The sequence below is a fragment of the Bos grunniens genome, chromosome 4 (genome assembly GCF_055505025.1).
Source record: "Bos grunniens cultivar Pamir isolate PY7600 chromosome 4, Bosgru_T2T1.0, whole genome shotgun sequence".
In the NCBI taxonomy this organism is placed as follows: Eukaryota; Metazoa; Chordata; class Mammalia; order Artiodactyla; family Bovidae; genus Bos; species Bos grunniens.
Window position 1 is genome coordinate 23,571,315 of NC_141168.1, and position 22,965 is coordinate 23,594,279.

The 22,965-nt window shown below is 41.6% G+C and overlaps 1 protein-coding gene and 1 long non-coding RNA gene across 3 annotated transcripts in view; both read left to right on the forward strand.

Annotated features, from left to right (window-relative positions):
- Positions 1-22,965, forward strand: part of CHCHD3 (coiled-coil-helix-coiled-coil-helix domain containing 3) — a 293,301-nt gene that overhangs the window by 105,063 nt on the left and 165,273 nt on the right. The window lies entirely within an intron of this gene.
- LOC147373784 (uncharacterized) overlaps positions 2-22,965 on the forward strand; it is an 84,058-nt gene continuing 61,094 nt past the window's right edge. The window contains exon 1 of the long non-coding RNA XR_015162076.1: positions 2-22,964. This is a non-coding gene — a long non-coding RNA (uncharacterized LOC147373784). The remainder of the gene's footprint in view (position 22,965) is intronic.

Consider the following 22,965-nt stretch of genomic DNA (forward strand, 5'->3'; position numbering starts at 1 on the left):
ATGAAAGATTTAGTGGGAAGGTCTTGTCTACAAGGAAACCGCTGATGTTTGGGAGAAGCTTGCCAACTCCCAGTGTGGATGATATTCATGCTCTCTTTGCTTAGATTTTCTTAATCTTTGCCTTTTATAAGTGGTTGACACTTCGCTGAGGTTAGCCATCAAGGACTCTAAGGCAGGTGTAATGAGAGTTATTGAAGAAAAGATCAACACAGAGACGCAGGCATCTTACCTGAGGGATATTGTTTGCTTGTTCCCACCCGAGTTGTATTTGAAACCTCTGGGGTGAGAGCCTAGCTTAGTTCTGTCCTTGCTGGCAGCCACCAGATTCTAGCTGGGAAGACTCCCGCGGAGGTGAGTAACGTTTGATCCGTCACTTTCTGGACTTCAGAAAAGGGGAACCATTTTTTATAAGAAAGGAAATAATTTTTTCAAAGAAAATATTTTTTTAGAAATTTAAATATTACATAAATATGTTTAAAAATGACTATTAGTAGCAGAAAATTTAAGAGGCACCCGTAAACCTGCCACTCTCACATAACCATGGTTCACCCCAAGGTGTTTCCCTCTAGACAGTTTCTATTCCTAGGTCTGTTACCTATTGAAGACTTTGGATAGTGCTGTACACAGTGTTTACATCATGAACATACTCTTTATATCACGACAATGTGGTTTTTAATGGCTGAACAGTAGTGTCTTGTGCATGCAACATGATTGGTTGGACATCTTCCTGTTGGTAAATAAAAGTGGAGCTGTTCTGGGTGAAGCCTGGGGTCCTGACTACTCAGTGCTCACTTTAGCCTTCCTGGAAACCCTCATGTCATTTCCCTGTCTTCTCAATGGAATATGGTTGGGAACTCATTGGAGAGAGAAATGTAACCATATAGCGGAGAGCTTGGGATGTAAGACTCAGGGGATGTCCCTAGTCCAGCAGGCAGCTGGGGATTGTTACCAATTAATCAGAAAAGAGTCAGTTTCTGTTCTCTCCTGTTCTTTCTCTTGGTCCTTTCTTTGAGAGGCTAACCTACGACCAGTTGCCAGTAGAGAAAATAGGAAGCCATTGTGTACTGAATCCATTTCTTCAGTGACTAATTCAGGATCCAGGCTACATGGGTGGGCAGTAAACCAGAACAGAGGTGATGGACTAAGAAAGGAAGGTCTAGGGTCTGGCCAGCGTCCCTGTGAGGACACACACATTGAGTGGAACTGAGGCCTAGAGATGTGGATGGAGTCATTCGTTGTGAATGGGGTTAATTTCAGAATTAAAAGCGTTAGATATTGAGGAATTGAATTATGACATCTGTTGTGCTCCTGAGTTTTAGGGTTTTTTGGGGAAGTTGAAAACATGTCGGGCCCATGCGTTAAGGGTCATTCCCATGAATGTTACAGCCTCCCAATTGGAAGGCCAGGGATGGAGAGGAGAGAGTTTAATAGTGCTTGTGGTGGAGGGTGGCGGGTGGGGGTTGCGGAGCAAGCTTCGAGGTTTCTAGTGGGCAGAGGACCCCTTGGTTCTCATTTTTATTTGTGTCCCAGCTTTTGCCTCTTCTCTTTGAAGCATTCTTTTCTCTACTTCTTTTGGTCTAAATTTGAACATGTTACCTTGTTCTTTTATTTCAGGGAGATAAGCAAGATTAAGATTAAAAAAAAAAAACTCATTAAACACACTTGCACATGAGAAGGCATAAAAAGAGAGTTTTCACAAGAAATGTGAAAATAAAGAAAAATTTCTTAAGTCACAGTAACTAGAATATTATGTAATGTAGTTGGGTTGGAGCAGTGTATCTTCAGCACATATTTTCCTTGTACCTTATAAATCCTCTCTATTTCCTATCTATATATTTTTGTTTTTAGGTTAAACATAAGAAGTTGGCATTACATATTCTTTTTTGCAGATCTCTTCTTTATTGATTCTGGAGTCAGGGGTGGCAAATTACTGACAGCTCCTTAATTTCAGCATCTGTCATGAATTGGCCAAACAGAGTCCTCAAAGGACGTTGGGACTAAAAGTAGAATTTATGCAATAGCATTATAGTTGATCCAGAGGCTCCTGTTCTGGCTTGAGGATTCTCAGATATTTAAGTGTAGTTCTTGGCCACAACAACATGGCTGCCTACAGCAGTTTGGGTACCTGGTGACTCCCAAGTGATTTACCATGTTATCACCTTTATTGTTGTTACTCATGATTACAGAAGACATGCATATTTGTTGGGTAAAGATCAGGAAATAAATACAAAACAATAAAATCAATTAGATTACCATTATCCAGAGATAATTACTATTAACTTTCTGGTTTATTGTTTTATATTCCTTTTCGCATTGCACTAAGTCTGTATTAAACATTTATGTTAATATGTATATTTGTATTTCTCCAAACAGATAGTAGTATATGTAGTTTTATGTAACTCTTATAGTAACTTTCATATTGAAAAATATTTAGACTATTTAAGGCCTTTCTATACCAATAAATATGTATTTGCATGATTCCTTTTAATGGTTGAGTGTATTTCACTGAATTTTCCTCTAATTATTAAAATAATACAGGCATAAACGTTTAAAGTTACTAAGGAATCATCTTATGTGTTAGGATGACTGTGGTTAAGGTTACCAGTAAGGTATCTGAGGGAACTGTCAATGTTTTGTGGCAGCCTGGATGGAGTGGAGATTTAGAGGAGAGTGGATACATGAATATGTATGGCTGAGTCCCATCACTGTTCAGCTGAAACTATGACAACATTGTTAATTGGCCCTACCCAATACAAAATAAAAGGTTTTTTTTTTTTTTTTTTAAAGACAGTAACAAGTATTGGCAAGGATGTTCTGAGAATGTAAAATGGTACAGTCACTTTGGAAAATAGTATGGTGGTTCCTCAAGAAAAGTAAAACTAGAATCATCCTATGATTCAGCAGTCCACTCTTCTGGCATGTGTGCATGCTCAGTCCCTCAGTCATGTCTGACTCTTTGCAACCCCATGGACTGTCCTTGGGATTCTCCAGGCAAGAATACTGGAGTGGCTTGCCATTTCCTCCTCCAAGGGATCTTCCCCACCCAGGGATCGAACCTGCATTTCCCGTGGCTCCTGCATTGGCAGATGAATTTTGTTGTTCTTTACTGCTTGAGCCACCTGGGAGGCCCCACTCTTCTGGTTCTTTTTTTTTTTTAATTTTATTTTTAAACTTTACATAATTGTATTAGTTTTGCTAAATATCAAAATGAATCCGCCACAGGTATGCATGTGTTCCCCATCCTGAACCCTCCTCCCTCCTCCCTCCCCATACCATCCCTCAGGGTCATCCCAGTGCACTAGCCCCAAGCATCCAGTATCGTGAAGAACTAAAAGCAGGACATTGAAGAGATATATCAATGTCCATTGCAACATTATTCATAATAGCCAAGAGGTGGAAGAAATCTATGTGTTCCTCAGTAGATTAATGCATAAACAAAATTGTCATATACATACGATGGAGTGTTACTCAGCCTTTAAAAGGAGGGAAATTCTAACGTATCATGCAATTTAGATGAACCTTGTGGACATTATGCTAAGTGAAATAAACCAGTCACAGAAAGGTAAATACTGTGTGATTCCGATCGTGTGAAGCATCTAGTCACATTCAGAGACAGAAGGCAGCAGGGTGGTCTCAAGGGGCTGAGTGGAAGGAAGAGTGATGAGCCCTTTCTAATGGGTCTGGAGTCTTAGTTTTGCAGGGTGAAAAGAGTTCTGGAGATTGGTTTTGCAGCAGTCTGAATGCACTTTATACTCTGAAACTATACACTTCTAGTTATTAAGATGGTAAGTTTTAGATTATGTGTATTTTACCATAATTACACCTTATGAAAATGGTGTAAAGGAGATGCCTAAGGAACTAGCATTGCTGCGTGTATAGTTCATGTTCAGGGGGTGTAAACTTCCTTCTGCCCCTCCGCCCCCGCCCGCCATGTACACAGAGTCTGCATCTCCCCATCCTGTAGGACGTGTGCTGGGGACACGACTTCAAGTCTGTGTCGTCCATCAGTGCCTCGATCCCCAGGCTGTGGCAGTGGCGTCCTCAGAACCCGTGACTCGTGTGAGAGTCACCCAGGACCATTAGCGTTGTTCTGCTGAGTGCTGGACCCCCACGGCTGCCATTCTTAACCCCAGTATATGGGACTCTGTTGAGTGATGGCCAAACGTTGGTGTCTTCCTTTTTATTTAGAATCCAAATATTGCAGCCAGCAAGAGAGTAAAGGTTGGATTTCACACATTGGAAGGAATTGGAAAGCTGTCTTTCAGTAGAACTAGGGGGAAGGATAAAAACCCCAAACTGACGCCTTGTTGGTGCTGCGAATAAAACTCCTCTTCCCCCTTCCCATCCTCCGCCCACACACGGTTGACATTTAGATTGCTGTCTCCTTAGATGCGAGTCCAGGCCGTTTCTTCCCACAGTTGTTGTAGCAGCTAGCTTTATTGAAGCTCTCTGAAAGGCAAAGTCATGATGGCCCTGTTGTTGAAGTTTTAAAATAGGATCAGATGAAAACTTTCCTTTTTGGAAGGATTGTGGTAGCTGGAGAAGCCACGGGTCCTGCTCTCGATTCAAGAAGAGCTTACCAGTCCCTCACCCTCTACCTCTCATGGACAGGGACCAGCATTTTTATCAGCTGATTCTACCCAGAGGTTTTGGGAAAGAACTTCCCTGATAATTTTATCTGCTTGAAAATGTTAACTAAAATTCACATGAAAGGACTGTGGCTTAGGAGCAGGAGAGCAACTCTGTAAAGAAAGAGCGATTAAAAGGAGTAAGCTGGGAAACCTGAAAGTTAATGTGACTTGACATTTGTGTATCTCTGAGAGCCTGTACATCTAAACCTAATATTTGCTGTGTCATTAATTTTTTTTAAATTAAAGAATAAGGACTTTGCATTTACATTTTTTTTAAATGCCAGTTAACATTTTGTTTCACTCCTCCTTTCTGTTGTATTAAACTGTGCTGGTTTGACATTAGTCATTTCTTTTTACAACCACAGAACTGTAGTATTTTTCTTCTTTGTTTTTGAATCTAAACTTGAAGCCACAATTTACTTAAAGAAATAGTTGCTTAAATATTTTGGAGCTTATAAAGCTAAATGTGAAAGAGTTTCCTGCATTTTTTGGGCAGATGTTTTATTGAGTGCTTACTATATGAAAAACGTGGTGCTGGATACTGTGGCTATATGAGTGAAAAAGACAAAATCCGTAAGGAATTCACACTGCAGTGTGGGAGACAGATACATGAAAAATAATGTTAAAAAGTGCCAAATCTGTGATAGAGCCTTGCTACTTATATCCTTATGAGAATTCTCACTTCAGTGAAAGCAGAGACTGACTTTCTTGTAACCATTTTGTATCTGCATTCATTCGTTCACACACATTTGAGAGCCTAATACGTACTGGAGCCTGGCAAAGAGTAGAGAGTCAATAAATGCTTGCCGATTTCATAAGTGAGGAATTGAGTCTACTCAGGTTGTGGAAGGAGAAGGCAATGGCACCCCACTCCAGGACTCTTGCCTGGAAAATCCCATGGACAGAGGAGCCTGGTAGGCTGCAGTCCATGGGGTCGCTAAGAGTCAGACACTACTGAGCGACTTCCCTTTCGTTTTTCGCTTTCATGCATTGGAGAAGGAAATGGCAACGCACTCCAGTATTCTTGCCTGGAGAATCCCAGGGACAGAGGAGCCTGGTGGGCTGCCGTCTATGGGGTCGCACAGAGTCGGACACGACTGAAGCGACTTAGCAGCAGTAGCAGCAGCAGCAGGTTTTGGAAATGGGAGGAGAGGAAGTAGGGAAGATGAGAAAAGATTTCCTAGAGACATGATACCAGAGTGGAATGTTTGAGTAGGAATTGCCTGTGTGGTTAAGGAGTAGGGATGGTCCAGCCTACAGTATTTGCCAGTAAAGCATGGAAGCCTGGGGGCACTGGAACACCACAGGAGCTAATGAGTGGGAAGTAAAGGGTGAGGAGTGTTGAGAGATGAGGCAGAAGAAGTTGGCAGAGCTAAAATCACGAGGCACATGTATGCAATCCAGAGACCGCTGGACTGTATACATGCAAAGGTTTGAAGTGCAGTGGTTAGACGGCATTTTGATAGTTGTGTAGTGAAGGGTGCAAGATGGACTAGAGGAGGGAATGAATGGAAAGAGATCATTCTTTTCTGTGGTCCCCACCATCACATGTTTATGGAACACCTGGTGTGTGCTAGGTCACATCAGTTGCTGGGGGTGCGAAGATAGATTAGATTTGATCTCTCTTCCTGAGTCTGCCTTCTTCAGTCAAGTATAAGCTGGGTGGGGAAGGTCATTCTTAACTTGGATTTTTTTTTTTTCTGCTGGTAACATTTTTGAATTTGTAAAACCTCATAGTGTTTAGAAAAAAGCACAAAAAATTAGGGTAAGTGAATGCATAAATTTAGTTTTTGCAAATTTAAGTTACTCTTTCTCCAAAATGTCACTTTTTATCCCCAGTTTCCCTTTTGTCTGAAATGCACTAGTGAAGCAATCAAGAAGAATTGATTAATTTTGTGCTTTGTGCTTTCACTTCTGTGTTTTATTTGTGCTTCAAACTGTGACAGTTGAAATTTCGTGGTTAAAGAGAAAAAGGTTTGAATTTGGGGCTGGAAGAAAATGACTAAAGGAAGTAGAAAAGAATACTGCTGCTGCCCAAGTATATAAGTGAGGGTCTTCCCAAGAGCAGAGGTTACCATTGGGGTTGTAATTTTGAAATGATCAACAGGGTTCATGTTCAAAAGTTTTGGGTTGAAGAAAGTTAAGAGTGATCACTTGGGGCTTTTAGTGTCATTAAAATTAACCAGGTGAATGAAGCTGCAGTGTAGCAGCAGTTATCCTGGGTTCTTTTGTTGGACACTTAATCCTTTAAAAAAAAAAAATTTGGTCTTTTTTGTGGTGCAATTTAGTACTTCAGTTATAATCTCTATTAACACACTCCCTCTGATTATATATGCCCTGGGCTGGTTTTTCTTGCTATAGACACGAATCCCCAATTGTTCTGACATGCATGGAGTATTAGTTTGCTTTGAATGCTAAAAATGAAGTTAATGACTTTGAGCTTTCACTTTTGAGGACTGTTTAAATACTGAATTTCTGTTCTGTGTCAGAAATTTAAGCCATTTAGGCATAAGATAATTTCCTCGGTGTTACTGGTGAGAATGGGACCTAGGATCTGTCTGCAAGCCCATTTCTTCCTGTCTCTCACTCAGTTCCTATCTGACCAGGAAATTTAAAGGGCAGCAGCCCTCGGGACAGGTGGGAGCAGAGGCGTGCAGCATCATTTGCCTCCTGTGTAAATATTTGAATTCAGCAGGCCAGGACAAAGCCTCCATCTCCTGTCTTCTCCCTCGTGTGCTTTGTTTTCTGGTGTGATCTTTGCCTCCTGTGTGTGTTAAAGCAGCACGCTGTTGTCAGCTGAAATGCATACAGTCCTGTGGAGAAATTATTAGGAAGAGATTTTTAGTCAGATATTCCATGGAATGCCAGGCCAGATCTTGGTACCTTTTTTTTGCCACAGTAGTAGAAAAAGAGAAACAGGTTTTGTCTCAGTATGCCAGCCTCATCTTTATGTTAAGAGCCCAGAAAGAATAGGATTACTGTTGCAGATTTCAGCATTGCGTGCGTGCGTGTGTGTGTGTGTGTGTGTGTGTGTGTGTGCACTCAGTCATGTCCGACTCTTTGCAACTCCATGGACTGTAGCCCGCCAGGCTCCTCTGTCCATGGGATTTTTCAGGTAAGAATGCTGGAGTGTCTTAACCAGATGAATGTATTTCTCAAATGTATGTGGTCAGACTCTTTCCTCATCAGGATTTGCAGGAATACACAGGCTCGTAACATTACCATCTAGTCCGAGAGAAGCCTCTTGTCATGCTGAGCAGATACTGGGGGGCCTGGAGGAGAGAATGGCTGAACATTGTTCTGAAAGTGGAGATTAAATCTCACTGTCAAGGCTGGTGAGTCTGTCCAGTGAGCACATTGTACAGGTGACTGCAGTTTGCTGGTGTTGCATTTTTTCCCCAAGGAACTATCACAGTTTGTGTGACCTGTTGACAGAAGGATTAGAGAGGATCTGAGGAAAATGCAGTTGATGTTCTTGTCAACAAGTAGTTGTACTTAAAGACAGCTATAAGGAGCACCTCTGCTTAAAAGGTGCTGTCATATTGTCATTCTAAATGCACTTTGCAAATTCATCAAGTTGCTTGCACAGTGGTTGGCTCAGGGCAACTCCTGTTGAGTGGTGTCATATGTGGTCACCCTGCCATAAATAGCTTATTGACATCCCATCAGTTGGGTCATTATGGGTGTCAAGGTGAGGTATGGAGAGCACTGAGTAAAAATCCATAGGTAACTAAGGTGCAAATGGTTGGTTATAATTCCATCTCTTTATAGTGCCCTGGCATTTATTGTTAACTTATTTGCTTCACTGCCTGGTCTGAGATGAACTGTCATTAGGGCCTTGGAATGTTATTAAACTGACATCATAATCTCTTTTCCTACTGAAGAGGCTGAGAAATATGGCCCTCAGTATTTGCTTTAACCTGTGACAGATTAAAAGTTGAACAGAAACATAATGAACTCCATCAATCCTTCCAAATCCCAAAGAGGAGTGCTTTGCGCATTGTTTTGAATGAGACTCTAAGGCCGATGGGCTCGGTTTTGTTCAGAAGCATCCTTTTCGGCCTGTCTCCCTGGCAGGCCTGAGGACTGTCAGTTCTCGTACAGCCGTGGAGAACTGCTTTCCACCTGTGGGACGTGGACCTCTGGTTTGGTGAATGCAGTAGTAAACTGAAGAGCAGTAGTGTTTACTAGGTGACACACCACGGAGGAGTGAGGTGTGCTTCGGTTTTGCTCACTGACATTAAGGTCTTCACAGCGCTGAACATTCTGGAATCACTGTGTGTTTACTTCTTTTATGTATTCCTGCCTTTATTGGGCAGATATGATTCCTAAATGGGACTGAGGTATGTTCTTTCTGTGTTTCTTGATGTTTTGAACTGTGCCCTGCTTTGGTGGGTATAAGGGTTTAGTTTTATGGAGCCTGGGGTTATTCCCTTCACCATAAAGACATTCAACATTTTGTTCCATTGTGGCTCTCTCCACCATTTTCTTTACTAACTATATTTTAAGGATGACTTCTCCTGAAAATACCAAGGGGCAGAATTACCAAATGAAGTAAGGCCTGCATTCTCTAGAGAGCAGGAATCTGTTTGCAAACCTGCAGTATTTATTACATACCTCATTTAGCTCATTCATCATTTTAATAGAAAAATGAGTCATTTTAGATGATTCTGAAATAATTCGAGGTAAGCTACATAGCCCCAGGCAGAATATGATTTCCTCAGCCACCAAGCGGTTTTCAAAAAAAATAAAATGGAATGATCAGCACCAATAATTTATGATTACTGGTGGTAAACTTATCAGATGTCTTCATTGTCATAGAAATTGGTTGAGATTAAGTTTGGAGGAGTTTTCTAGCAAACTTCTGCCAGTTCTTCCATCTTGCATGACACATGGCTACGAGGTTCTGTACTTAGCTGTGTGTTTCAATACTCTCTGCCTGTTTAAAACACTGTAAATTTAATTCCAGATTTGTGTTTAATAATCTCCTGATAAGAAAGAACACAAGTCAGTGTCACAGGGCCAGTTTTATTGGAGATTATTATAAACCTATTTGTGTACATTTCTGTTCAGGCGTTAAGAGTTGATCCTTTTCTTTTCCTTAACCTGTCTGATTCTCAGGAACACAGCTGGCTGATGGCCTGGAACCATAACTCTGAAACCAAAGTGAGTCACGGAGTATTTCTAGATTGTGCCATAGTGCTCACGGCCTTTGTTAATAAATCAGCACCACAGCGAAAACACTTGGTACTTGTTTCTCATGTTCTTTGTTTAACCAAGACCTTTCAAGTCCAGCGTCTTATTTGGTGTTAATAAATGCTTGATAGAAGTAGGACAGCCAGTCATTCCTGTTTCTAAGGGATTGGAAACCTAAAGTGTGCACAACGTAACAGCCAGTGCTGCAGATTGGACCTCCGCTGCCTCAGTGATCTTATTTGGGGCACAGTTGAGCAAATTTAGTTATTATTACTTTTTTTTTTTTTTTTTTTTGGTGTGAGGGGGACCTTCCCTGGTGGCTCAAATAGTAAAGAGTCTGCCTGCAATACAGAAGACCTGGGTGGGATCCCTGGGTTGGAAGGATCCCCTGGAGGAGGAGATGGCAACCCACTCCAGCCTTCTTGCCAGCCTGAATGTGTTCTTAGCCGGAAGTGAATTGGCCCCACCGTGTTGGCCTTGGTCCCACTGTAGAAAGGGTGAGAGGACTTTGAGGGACAGGCACATGGACATAAATGAAAACAGGCATCCAGAAGCCACACGTATGGTGAGCGCACACAGGACTAAAACATCACAGCGTGGTGGGCCTACGCATCGGAGAGGCCGGCAGCCATGGCCATAGGCCTGGTGTGCTCCTGCCTGTGAAATAAGTATCATATGCATAATCATAACACTGTTGGGGGTTGACAGTCTGTTTAAGAGCATTGAATGTAGTAATACACATTGCAACTAAAGTTTCCATCTAGGCCATTGTGAATTGAAATAGTTTCTCAGTAGTCCAGAAAAATTCTCACCTGTGAATCTGCGTTGCAAAGGATACTGGTTAAATGAAGTGTTTTTATGTACTTTTATAGAGTTTTTTTTTTGAGTGGGCTTATTTTTAAAAAATGTTTGCTGTGGTGTGTTCTGTTCTGGTCGGGGAGTGGTTGATAGAGATACAAAAGGACTTGGTTTGTAGCAATTATTCCTTTGCCCTCAGAACATCGATATATAAAGGCAGAAGCTTCGTTTTTGTTGTTGTTGTTGTTGTTAACTTTTTATTTGCAGGGGAGATAAAAGACAATTCAATTATTTTTCTGTTACTTTATGAAAAGTCAATTTATAAGTATACAGAACTTTGCATTCTCTAAGAACTCCTGTATTTATATATTTATTCATCAAGGTAACAGACTTGAAAGAAAAGTACAGGTGAAAGAAAGGTAATGATGCATTAGCCTGGCGGGATGATGCTTGAGAATAGGCATAGACTTGCTGCAGCAGATAATTCTTAAGAGTCAGTGTGACATATGTTAACAGTGTTTCGTCACTCATGAAGCAGATTCACTTGTGTGTTCTGTGTTTTCACTGAACTTTAGGAAAATTCAGAATGAAGATCCTCCACAGGTTTTTCTTGTACAGTCTACACACACGCACATATGTGCAAGCACACACGCACGTCTTCAAGACCGCTGGAGTGTGGGGTACACACACTGTGCCAGTTGCCCCCTTACATTTCTATACCTTAAAATTAGTGTGTTTCTTATGTAAGCAAGTGCACTCGTCAGAATCAACAAGTTTAACATGGGTGTAGTGTTTTAATTTTTAACCACAATTTCAATAATGTTCCTCATAGCAAATTCTCCTCCTGGAAAAGGATACATTCTTGGGCCATATATTCCATGTATGTAGTTATCGTGTCTTAAAACATTTTTAACGTGATTTGCGAGTAATAGGATCTAGGCAGATACCGTGCTAACCTGAGTTAATGAATTCTTGCCGTCGTTGCTAGAGTTTTAGACGAAAGTAGAATGGATGAAAAGAGGTAAAGAATTTCATGCAGACATATGGATTGGTGTTCTGTGTTGTGGGTGAAGGAACAATTGTTTTGGATATTTTCTTTTATGAACCCAAACTAAAACAAATGCCTTCACCAAGATCTGTGTAGATTCTGTGTCTTTGAAATGTAGCAGGCATCCAAGTTGTATCATTAAAAATAATTAGAGAGTAAAGTGTTTTCCTACTTCTCTGGAGAGTTTTTTGAAGAGTAATTTTATCAGAAATAGCCTTCTTTCCACACCCCACCACCAGCACCACCCCCCAGGTACTGTTCCATGTAATTTTAGGCAAATTGCTTTTTTTTCTTTATGCCCTTTGTTCCATGTGTTTAAAACGAGGACAAGGTTGTGAATGTACTTTTCTTTCAAGTCTGTTACCTTGATGAATAAATATATAAATACAGGAGTTCTTAGAGAATGCAAAGTTCTATATACTTATAAATTGACTTTTTGTACATCCTAAGTAATTTTGTTTTATGAATAGGTTACCAATTCCAAGAGTCACATCTATTTTAATTTTCTATAGTTAATAAAAATAGCCCATTTAAAACAAAGAAAAATAGTTAAAGTTAAAAGCTTCTGTTTCCTTGGTTAAATTGGATTTTTGTTACTGAAAACTTACTCTGATTAGTAGAAGTGATTTAGCTGTAGGCACAGTATAAATGCTGTTAGGAGTTCTTGTGTTTTGAAAGGATCAACATGAGAGGTGTCCTTTTCTTGGATATGAGAAGGTGGAATCTTTTTGCTAATACGTGTTTATTGGCTTACAATGAAAATTCAGACCTTTGTTAGCAAAATAAAGTAATTAAAATACATTTATCAGTTCAGTTCAGTCGCTCAGTCATGTCCGACTCTTGGCGACCCCATGAATCGCAGCACGCCAGGCCTCCCTGTCCATCACCAACTCCCGGAGTTCACTGAGACTCACGTCCATCGAGTCGGTGATGCCATCCAGCCATCTCATCCTCTGTCGTCCCCTTCTCTTCCTGCCCCCTCCTGTGTATAAATACATATACACTATTAAAAGGTACAGAAGTTGATCTACTTTATGCCTTTAAAAAATGACTATTAAATGCCTTAAATTTATGTATTATAGTGGATTAAACCCTTCTGCTACCTAAGATCAAGGCTTCATCTTTTCAAATGCTTACTTTATTTTCCATTTATTTCCTATTTACTTTTTAACTCATTAAAAGTCATTTGTTATTTTTTAATATGACTATCATATCTCTACCTCGCCCTTGCCTGACATAATTTTCCTTCCTTTCCTAATGCCCTCCCACCCCACCCCATCCCATTTTAAATTTCCTGCCCATGGATGGTGGCGTTTTTGGAATGTTCCCATCATTTCCTGCCATGAATGGGGATCAGGAGAATGTCTTGGTGCTTTAGACTTTTTTTTTTAAAACTCCCTGAGGAACCCAGTATATTATGAAGAAACTGGCTCAGTTCCAACCCCGAAGGCATCAAAAAGAACAAGTTCTAAATAATATCCTCCTGTAGGATGCAGCATGTTTTCACCATGTATCCCCATCTTGGAGATCACCATTTCCAAGATATATCTATAGCTCCGCATATGCTCCATGTGTATATTATAACATTGCCCCCCCCCCACCCCCCACCCTTCGTCTCCTCTCTCCTCGGAGTTTATTTTTTCCTTTTCTGCGAGCCTTGGGAACATGTCCATAGGCCCCTAGACTGACACAACAAAAGCAGACACTTGAAGTAGTCAGGTTTTGTCCTTGTCAGTGACATGGGACAAATGCACGCGGGGGATTAAAATATGTTCACCCTGACAGAAATCTTTTAACTTGAAGTGAAAAAGCCTCCCGTCAGTTCCGATCGCAACAAAGGTTACGCTGCTGCCAGCGAGGGTGGCTTGCCAAGAATGCCAGCTTCTCAAGCTCTGTTCTGGAGATACATTTGTTACTTGATTCTCAGCTTTGAGTTGGTTATAATCTTGTCTTGGCATGCTTTGTTTCCCGAATACATCAGTTTTCAGTTCCTTTGGCTTTTTCTCAGGATTTATGAAGAGGGGAGGTGGATTTAGCTTTTTGTCTGGCGGGTAGCAAAGACTGTTTGAGTTCCCTAATCAATAATTGTAAAATAACTCGAAATTGATCCATGCCTGCTGTAAATCCATCCATGCATTTCTATTAACGTCTGTCATCTGAGAGAAGCTGTACAATAGACATTCCTGTCCCCATGTCACTGTAGATGGGACATGGACAAGTAACAGGCTGCTGTGTATTAAGGGGATGTTCTTAAGGTGTCCACAGTTTGATACAAGGCTTTGGGAGCTGTTTCCTAGATTTGTAGTGTAGACGTTGCAGGGGGTTGACAAAAGCTTGTCGTGTGTGTGTAACCTAGTGGAGGGGGGGACTTACTACTTGTCTCTCATGTAGACAGAGTAGTGACGTGATGTTGTTGCCAGGTTATGCCTATCCCAAAATACACTTTACACTGATTTGACATCACCTCAGCCTTGTCTCAGTTGATCTGGAATTCTTATTTCCCTCCCTTTCTCATTAAGGGGGAGAAGTGCTGGATGTTCAGTTTGACCACTGCTGATAGACATGTCTGTTACCTGGGCACAAAGGATGCTAGCTGGTATTTGGGGAAGAGGGCCACACCTCCTCCTCCTTCCCAGCGTCCATGATGAGGTAGTGTGTTTCATTGCCACTGTGTCATCATGGAGGTTTTATAAAACCTAAGGGTTTTAACTGGACAGGGAGGTCTGTCCAGTTGTATTAATGCAGGGGAGTCTTCTTTCAGTAACTTAGAAACAGGGGAGAAATAGTTGTCTTAAATAAAGTTCAAAACATACTCTGACTCCAGAACAAGACTTGCCTGTCACTGATTGAATATATTAACACGTCTAAAGAAAGAATATGTCAATCTTGATTTTTTTTCAGTCTTTAAAGTTTTAAAAAGATTATTTAATGTCATGGGACTTGTTTACAATGTGATGTGCAGTAGAATAAAAATCAGTATGCTCTTTATTATTTGTATATCTGCAAGGACAGAAAGCTTGGTATAGGTTTGTGGGGTTTTTTTAATATTTCTTTTTCCTTATATATGTTTCAAACATTTTCTGGTTTACCTGATTGTCTTGACTACATTTACTTATATATAGCACAAAATCGGAGAAGGCAATGGCACCCCACTCCAGTACTCTTGCCTGGAAAATCCCATGGACGGAGGAGCCTGGTAGGCTGCAGTCCATGGGGCCTCGAAGAGTCGGACACGACTGAGCGACTTCCCTTTCACTTTTCACTTTCATGCATTGGAGAAGGAAATGGCAACCCACTCCAGTGTTCTTGCCTGGAGAATCCCAGGGACAGGGGAGCCTGGTGGTCTGCTGTCTATGGGGTCACACAGAATCGGACACGACTGAAGTGACTTAGCGGCAGAAGCAGCAGCACAAAATACATATTTTCAGTAATTACTTAGTACTTTTTATATAAAGACAGAAAGATTTATGAAGTTGTATATATAAAAGGAAAGAAATGATTTGAAGAGACAAGCGATTCTTGAGTCCGTCTCAGTGCAGCCCTGGTCTCACAGTTGTCTGGCCCTGGCGGATGCTGGCCTCTTGTGCAGGTCCTTAACGGTAGCTGTCTTAGTTTCGTGCCTGGATACTTTCAGGTAGTGAAATTCATCAAGTAACCCTCTGATTTTGATTTGGCTTCCAATGGCCTGCAGAAGGCACTCGTCTTGGCGGGAGGTCCCGCATGCCTCTTCTTAGCAAGTGTAGTTCTTATTTTAAAGTGATGATTTGGCCTTTGAGTTGATTTGGAAGTCTTGAAACTTCGGGGCCTGTTAGCAAACGAGGCTTCGAAATGTGCAATACTAAGTTCACAAAACTAGTTAATTCTTCACTGGGGCTTTTTGACAGGTGGCTTGATGCTGTGTTCAGTCACAGCCCCGATGCCATGTGCCAAGTTGGGCCTCTCTTCTCCCAGATGTCATTGAATAAAGCGAGCCCGAGAAGCGTGCGCTCTGGAAAGCATGGCTCTTGACATGGGAGCCTTACGCTCATAGTGCTGCGGCCATTCCCTAGTCCTGCTCAGAGCCCGCTCTTGGGGTTTGAGCTCCTTTGTCTTGTCCTTTCTCAGAGACCAGTCAGCTGTGGTGTAGATGGAGGCACAGTCATCTCTTGTGATCACTGTAACTTCCTGGTAGAACTTGAGGAGATGGTAGAAATCCCCTGCCTAGCGACCCCCTCTTCTAGGGGGAAGAGCAAGGCCCGGGGCCGTCACGGACAGAGTGATGGAGTGAGGACCAGCACTTAAATCTCTCTTCAGGATGATTTTCCTCTTCGTCAGTGATCCTTTTTCAGATAGGCTCCCAGGATTGCAGATCAGAGAACAAAAACGTCAGGAATCTTTCTGCAAGCTTGGGCTGGCTGGAAGAATAGAAGCCTCCCTGCGGATGGGCAGCCTCCCTGCGGCGTAAGCCAGGCACAGAGGGCATTTGGGACGGACAGCTCTTGAGCAGGGTGAGGCGGACACGTGTTTCTCTGGTATCATCACCTCTGCTGTCTTTCCTTTATATGCTGCAGTTTTCTCAACTGCCCTTTCTGTGTGCGTATCTCCTTGCCTAAGAGCCTCACGTATCTGGGTAGAGATTAATGTTATAGCTTCCTAGAAAATGAAACTGATGCCTCTCCCATAGTTTCTCTTAAATAATGGGGGAAAGGCCCATGGTATTTGTCAATTATCTTCAAGGCCACTGTTATGACTACTGAGATAGGGAGTAAATGTCACTGATCTCTTCCTGTTGTTACCTTGAAACAAAGAGGCAGGAATGCAGTCATTGAATACAGTGAATAATGGTCATGGGTAGTTCTCATTGTATGATCATGAGATTATGTTGTACTTATGTGGAATTAGAGCAGAGCTGTTACAGTAATTTAAAACATAGCTTGCCCATCACAACCAGTGCCCATTGATTTAGCAAGAGTGAACGTCTCCTATTTGCTTTTCCTTCATATATATATATATATATATGTACATATATATATATATATATACACACACACACCTGTGTGTGTGTTTGTGTGTGTATGTCATTTGCATTTGCATTCAGGTATTATTTAGAACCTACTATATTCTAGGCACTGGTTTATGTACTGGGGATACATCAAAACAAAACAAACAATAATGCCTGCCCTTATTGAATTTATATTAATTAGGAATTGTCTGAAACTGTGTCTGAAAAGTTACAGATTAGGGAGAAAGGGAGTTAATCCTAAGGGAATAAAAATATTTAACTTAGTATTTGATGCTGTAATATAACCTCTTGTTGTTTTTTTTTTTAAGTAACTTACTCAGGGCATTTTAACTTTTATATTTGAATTGGAAAAAGTTTGATAATTGGATGAGATGACAAAGTTTTTGAAAACATTCTTTTAAACTATACCAATACTAAACACTATACAAATACTGGGTTTAGGATTAGGTAAACCTGTATTAGGGTTCGCCAGAGAAACAGAACCAGTTGAGGGTGTGTGCGTGGACATACATATTTGCCTGTACGCATATAAAGATTGATTTATTTTAAGGAGTCAGCTCATGTGATGCTGGGGGCCAGCAAGTCAAAAACTCAAGAGAAAAAGTTGATGTTGGTGGTCTGGAGGCAGAAATTCTTCCTCTGTGGGAAGAGGACGTCAGTCTTCTTTCTTAAGAACTGCTGCTGCCCTTGTGGCTTTCCTAGGCAGGATTTTGTGGCTTGTTGGAGCTCTGCCCTGTGAGCAGCTGGGGCTAGAGCTGGGGGTTCCTCTGGTTTCTGAGCATGGTAGCATTCCTTTTTTGTTGAGATGCCCAAGGTGGCACAGGCGAGGGCTCAGGTGGCACGTATTGGCACTGTCCCTTGCTGTCACCTCCCAGCCACTTCTCATTAATCCTTGTCTCTGGTTGGTTGTCTCCCCATAACTTCTGACCCAGTGACTGCAGAGGCTTGGGTTCTCCCAGCTCTAGGTGTTTCCTATACATTCTCTGAAACTGTGGGGCCGGTGAAAAGCGCTAGTACCCCGGCCATCATCTTCCTCTTGAAACAGCAGAGCTGTGTAATGGGATATAGGTGGCACAGTGTCGCTTACTTTGATTCATTGTTTGAATAGCAGCCCGTGATTAGCAGCCCGTAGGCTGTGTGCACATCCTCTGTGCCTGGTGCTGTGTCAGGAGCCGGAGAAACAAGAGCGAACGCAGTCTTTGCTCTCAGGAAGCTTACAGTTGGCTGCAATATAGACCACCACTTAGAAAAGAAGCTAGTTAGGCTGACGGCACCCATGCCCGACTCCGTGTCTGCCCGAATGTCATCCTGTACTTCTCCACCCACTCTTAGCCCCTCATTTAAATTTCACCCTTCATTTCAGAGCCCAGCATAAATGTTGTCTTTGTAAAGCCTTTCTGGTTTCTAGCTCAGGAGTGATAACAGCCTTTCCATAGTTCCAAAACTTTTTGTTCATAGCTTTTTTTATGAGTTGGGTGAACCCTATAATTTATCATCCAAACAGAGAAGGTGAAAGAAGACACCATTAATTGATTCTTTCAGGACAGCACACAGAAGCTGGGACGTTCCAGGGAAGCCAGGACGTATGGTCACCCCAGGTATGACCCTGTTTGAGTAAAGAGTGGTATGGTCAAGTGTGTGTTCATGTCCCATTTTATAATGTGAATTTGTTGTAGGGTTGGGGGAGGCAAAGAGGAACCATGTCGTTTATGCTTGCCTGTCCACATGGAGATTTATTTACACTCAGTAGGAGCTCAGTAGTGCTTACTGAATATTCCATTCTGGTGCTGTTAACGAGAGATGTCAGAAGTGGCACAGACCTGCTGGAACCTCTTGCAGATCTGTCAGGAGACGATTCTTGTGAATGGGCAGAGGTGAGGGCCAGGGAGGCTCGGCTGTGAACGGGCTCTTTTGGGTTGTCCAGTAGTCCTCATCTTGGGATAATGTCAGTTAGGGGTCATTCAGGGCTGCTCTGGTCAACCAGATGGCAAGACTGTTCTGTTAGGTGGAGCACTGACCATAGGGAAGCCCCTGGGAGCAGTCAGGAAGGCGGTTGAGCTGTGGCTCCTGGGCCGTTGTGTCAGTGGAGAGAGGAACTCAGCTGAGGCAGGCTGGTGACAGCATCCTGTTCCTACCTGCTGTGCTTGGTATCTTCAGTGTTCCTTACACCTGACTCCTTCCAGGCAGTGTGTTAAATTGAAAGCATTTGAAAAGGTGATAATCACTTAGTAAGGCTGCTGAAGGTTACACAGAGTAGAGGACTCTATCAGGTTTTTTCGGAGACTAGGTGTCACTGACAAATTCTTTGATGGAGTCTAGATGACATTAGTTCATGGGCTTTTACATATAAATGAAACACTTATTGAAAGAGTCCTTTTCATTGGCCAGAGTAGGCAACTATTGGTAAAATGAAGTGAGGCACTGGATATATAATAATACCAAGTTTATTACCACATGGTTCTAAAATAAATAACGAATGGATACATTGACTTCTGCTTTATAGATGACTTTGGAGACCTCTTCAGAACACTTCAAAGGTCTCCTTAAAGACGTAGTATTTTGCATCTGTTATCATTGTTCCTTAGTGCCTAGGGACCAGTGTCTACTGAAAAGGTGGACACTTAGAGTCTTTTTGTGCATAATAAGCATTTGGCTTTCCCACAGCCTGTAATTTGGACTGTAGTAGCAAGTTGTTAGTACTAACTCTTGAGCCTGGGGTATTACAGCACTTTTTGTCAGACACCTATGCTCAGCACCTATGGCACGAGCTGATTGTGTTCACATCTGTGAAACTGTACTTCTCATCCATCCATTTATGGCTGTCTTGAGTGGTTTCCTTTGTGTAGTTAAAAATTGCTTGGGTTGGATACTACCTCCCTGGAAGGGATTGTTTAATTCTTTCTACACCTCCTGTCCTTTGCCTGCTCTTGTATAATCTATAGATGACTTACAAAGCTGTGACATTTGCACCAGCCTCCTTTTCTCTATCAACTGTGAATACAGGTGTCAGAGGAAGAGCTGTGATCCTAGCTGGAGGTTCCCAAGCTTGACCAAGAGTCCCCTGTCAATATAGGTGCCCAAGTGGACTCAGATATACAGGGCAGGACCTGGGCACGTGTCTTGTTGCTCAGCCCTCATTGTCAACAGCTGATGATGGGATGAGAAAAGCAAGGCATCCTCCTCCTTTTACTGTCGCTCGGCAGCAGCCCTGTGATTGGAACAGCTTTGGTGTCAGCCCAGTGGCAGAAGGGCTGTTCATTGGTAGGCCAAGGCCTCGGTGCCTACATACATTTTCACACCTCCGTGTTGCATGATTATAAAATCTGTATTGAACATGTTATGATGTCATAATCTTCCTGTTCTTGTGAGGATTCAAAGAAACCATTCTTACCCTTCTCTCTTGTCCCTTCCCCCTTCATGCCACTTCATTCTTATTTGATCTTTGAGAAAAAAGCCATGGCTTTAGAGAGAGAAGACCTGACTTCTGAACTCTTCAACTAATGAGCCTTTGCTGTTCAGCCAGTCCCCTCAGTTTTGGGCGTCAAGTTCCTCCATTCCAGAATCAACATGGTGTTTTCCTTATAACTTCCTTGGCAGGATCCTGTGAGCTAGTGAGTACACAGTCCCTTTGTAAAAATGTAACGCTATAGGTTTTGATTCCCACAATGGCCAGATCAGTGTTTATCCTTAAAATGGGTCATCAGCAAGTATTCTAACAGACTGTAGACAGAAGATACTTTCCAGGTGGCACTAGCGATAAAGAACCTGCCTGCCAATGCAGGAGCCATCAGAGACATGGGTTCGATCCCTGGGTCAGGAAGATCCTCTGGAGAAGAAAATGACCATACACTCGTCTATGTTGCCTGGAGAATCTCATGGCCAGAGGAGCCTGGTGGGCTACAGTCCATAGGATTGCAAAGAGTCAGACACGCCTGAAGCAACTTATTTAGCACAGACAGTAAATTCTCAGAGTAATGACACATTCACATCACCTCTTTCTAAATTCTTCTCCTCTTTGTGCCACCCTATGAGGCTGGCAGTTCATTCCTTGTTTCATTCCTGGGGAACTGGCCTTGTTTCCCCTGCAGTGAGTGTCTCATGGTGGAGACCCACCAGTCAGTAAGCACATGGAATTTCTCCTTGGCCTTGTCAGCGGTTTAATTCCAATCACATTGTTAAAACAATATTTCACTACTTCTGTTTTTCCTAATTATCATGCAGATAAACAGTGGGGATCATGACATTAGAATAAGTGAGTGCCTTATGATTTTTGCCTCAGAAAGAGAAACTCTTGCTGCTTTTTCCCCCCCTTGAGCAGCACAGCAGTAATAAATGAGCAAGTCCAGAGGACTTTATGATAGATAGTTAATGGTGCTGCACTGCAGCCAACAGGCCTGTTTCCACAGCATCTGTCACAATTCAGAGTCATTAGCATACCTTTAATGGTTTCTTTTCAAAATAATTTCTACCAGGGCATTTAGAATACATCAAGGAAAAATATTGAGTTGTAGAAATGAGGAATTTTAAATGTAGACAAATGGTTTTCATTCTTGCAGATGTAATTTTGATAAAATCGAGAAGCCACGTAGCAACATACTGTACGGTCTTAACACAATGGACAGAACTTAATGTACTGCCTGGGAATTACTTTTTTCAGACATTTTAAAACAGTTAATTAACAAAAAATTCACTTAATAAAGCTTAATTGAAAAAATGGTAGAGATTCTTAGCATGGTTGACGCCACCAGAGGCCTTCTCTTGGTGTGGGTTTGGACTGTCCACTGGTTGCCTTTCACACTCTGTTTTGCAATCAATCATGGAATCAATGCTTTTCTCATTTTATAAGATGAAAAATGTCTTGTCAGGTATAAGTCATTTTTACATAATATTGGTAAATACTAGGCTTGTTTATTTATTTAGCTGTGAGGGGGAAATCTTCAGAGAAGGAAATTAAGCCATCTTTTCCCTGAAATGTCAAGGGCAGGTGAGAAGAGATCTTTATTAGATTTTAAAATATGAATGCATTTATGATGACATATGTCTTTAAAAAACAATTACTTTCTTTTCTTTTTAAATGTGAATGCCAATGTATATTTTAGGATGTGTACCTTGCTTTATGAATAATAGTTCCTTATATTTATAAAGTCCATCTGCTTTAGACCTATTTTCATACTTTTTTCTTTCTTTTTTTAAAAAGTATTTTTTCATATTAAAATGTCTGCAAGAGAACTGTGAAGTCACAGGGTGTATATTACCCCATTTCCCAAAACCACTTTGAGAACCTCTAAGAGGAAACTGATACTTCCCTGGTAGCTCAGAGTCTTTCCCCTGTGGCTTAGTTGGTAAAGAATCTGCCTGCAATGTGGGAGACCTGGGTTCAGTCCCTGGGTTGGGAAAGGCTGCCTTTCTAATATTCTGGCCTGGAGAATTCCATGGATTGTATAGTCCAAGGGGTCGCAGAGTTGGACACGACTGAGTGGCTTTCACTTTACTGTGGCTCAGTCAGTAGAGAATCCGCCTGCAGTGTAAGAGACCTGAGTTCTATCCCTGAGTCGGGAAATGGCAGTGCACTCCAGTATTCTTGCCTGGAGAATTCCATGGACAGAGAAGCCTGGCAGGCTACAGGCCATGGTATCGCAAGAGTTGGAAACAACTTAGCAACAAAACCACCACCACCACAAGAGGAAACTGGATATGGTCCAGTTTATACAGCTGACAGTTGGAATGACCAGGGCTTCTGACTTGTGTTTTTTAAGCTCTTTTCTCGAATATTGTTTTGGCTATTCTGTACTTCTCTGGAATGATTTTTGTATCCTCACTGATACAGAAATTTCCACACATCAGTTTTAACACCTTTTTGGGAGAGACCTTGTTTTTTTAAGTATCCTCTTCTTGGTGCTTAGGAATCAAATAGTTTGATTTTTTAAAAAGGTCTTAGGACATATCTGATTAACTCTAGAATCTGAGGTTTTTAAAAATTTATTTCAAGTATTGACACTATATGAAGTCATTTATTCTCATTGTTGCTGATTATTTTTAATTGGACTAATTAAAATTCAGAGTCAGTTGACTGAATTGGAGAAAGGTATTCATTTCTGAGTACATTTCATATATTTGCATTCTGTAACAATTACTGTTGTATTAAGATATAGACTATAAAGATGGAAGTTGCAGTTTTGTTTTTTTTTAATCCTTTTTTTAAAAAAAATTTTAACTGGAGGCTAATTACTTTACAGGGCACCCCACTCCAATACTCTTGCCTGGCAAATCCCATGGATGGAGGAACCTGG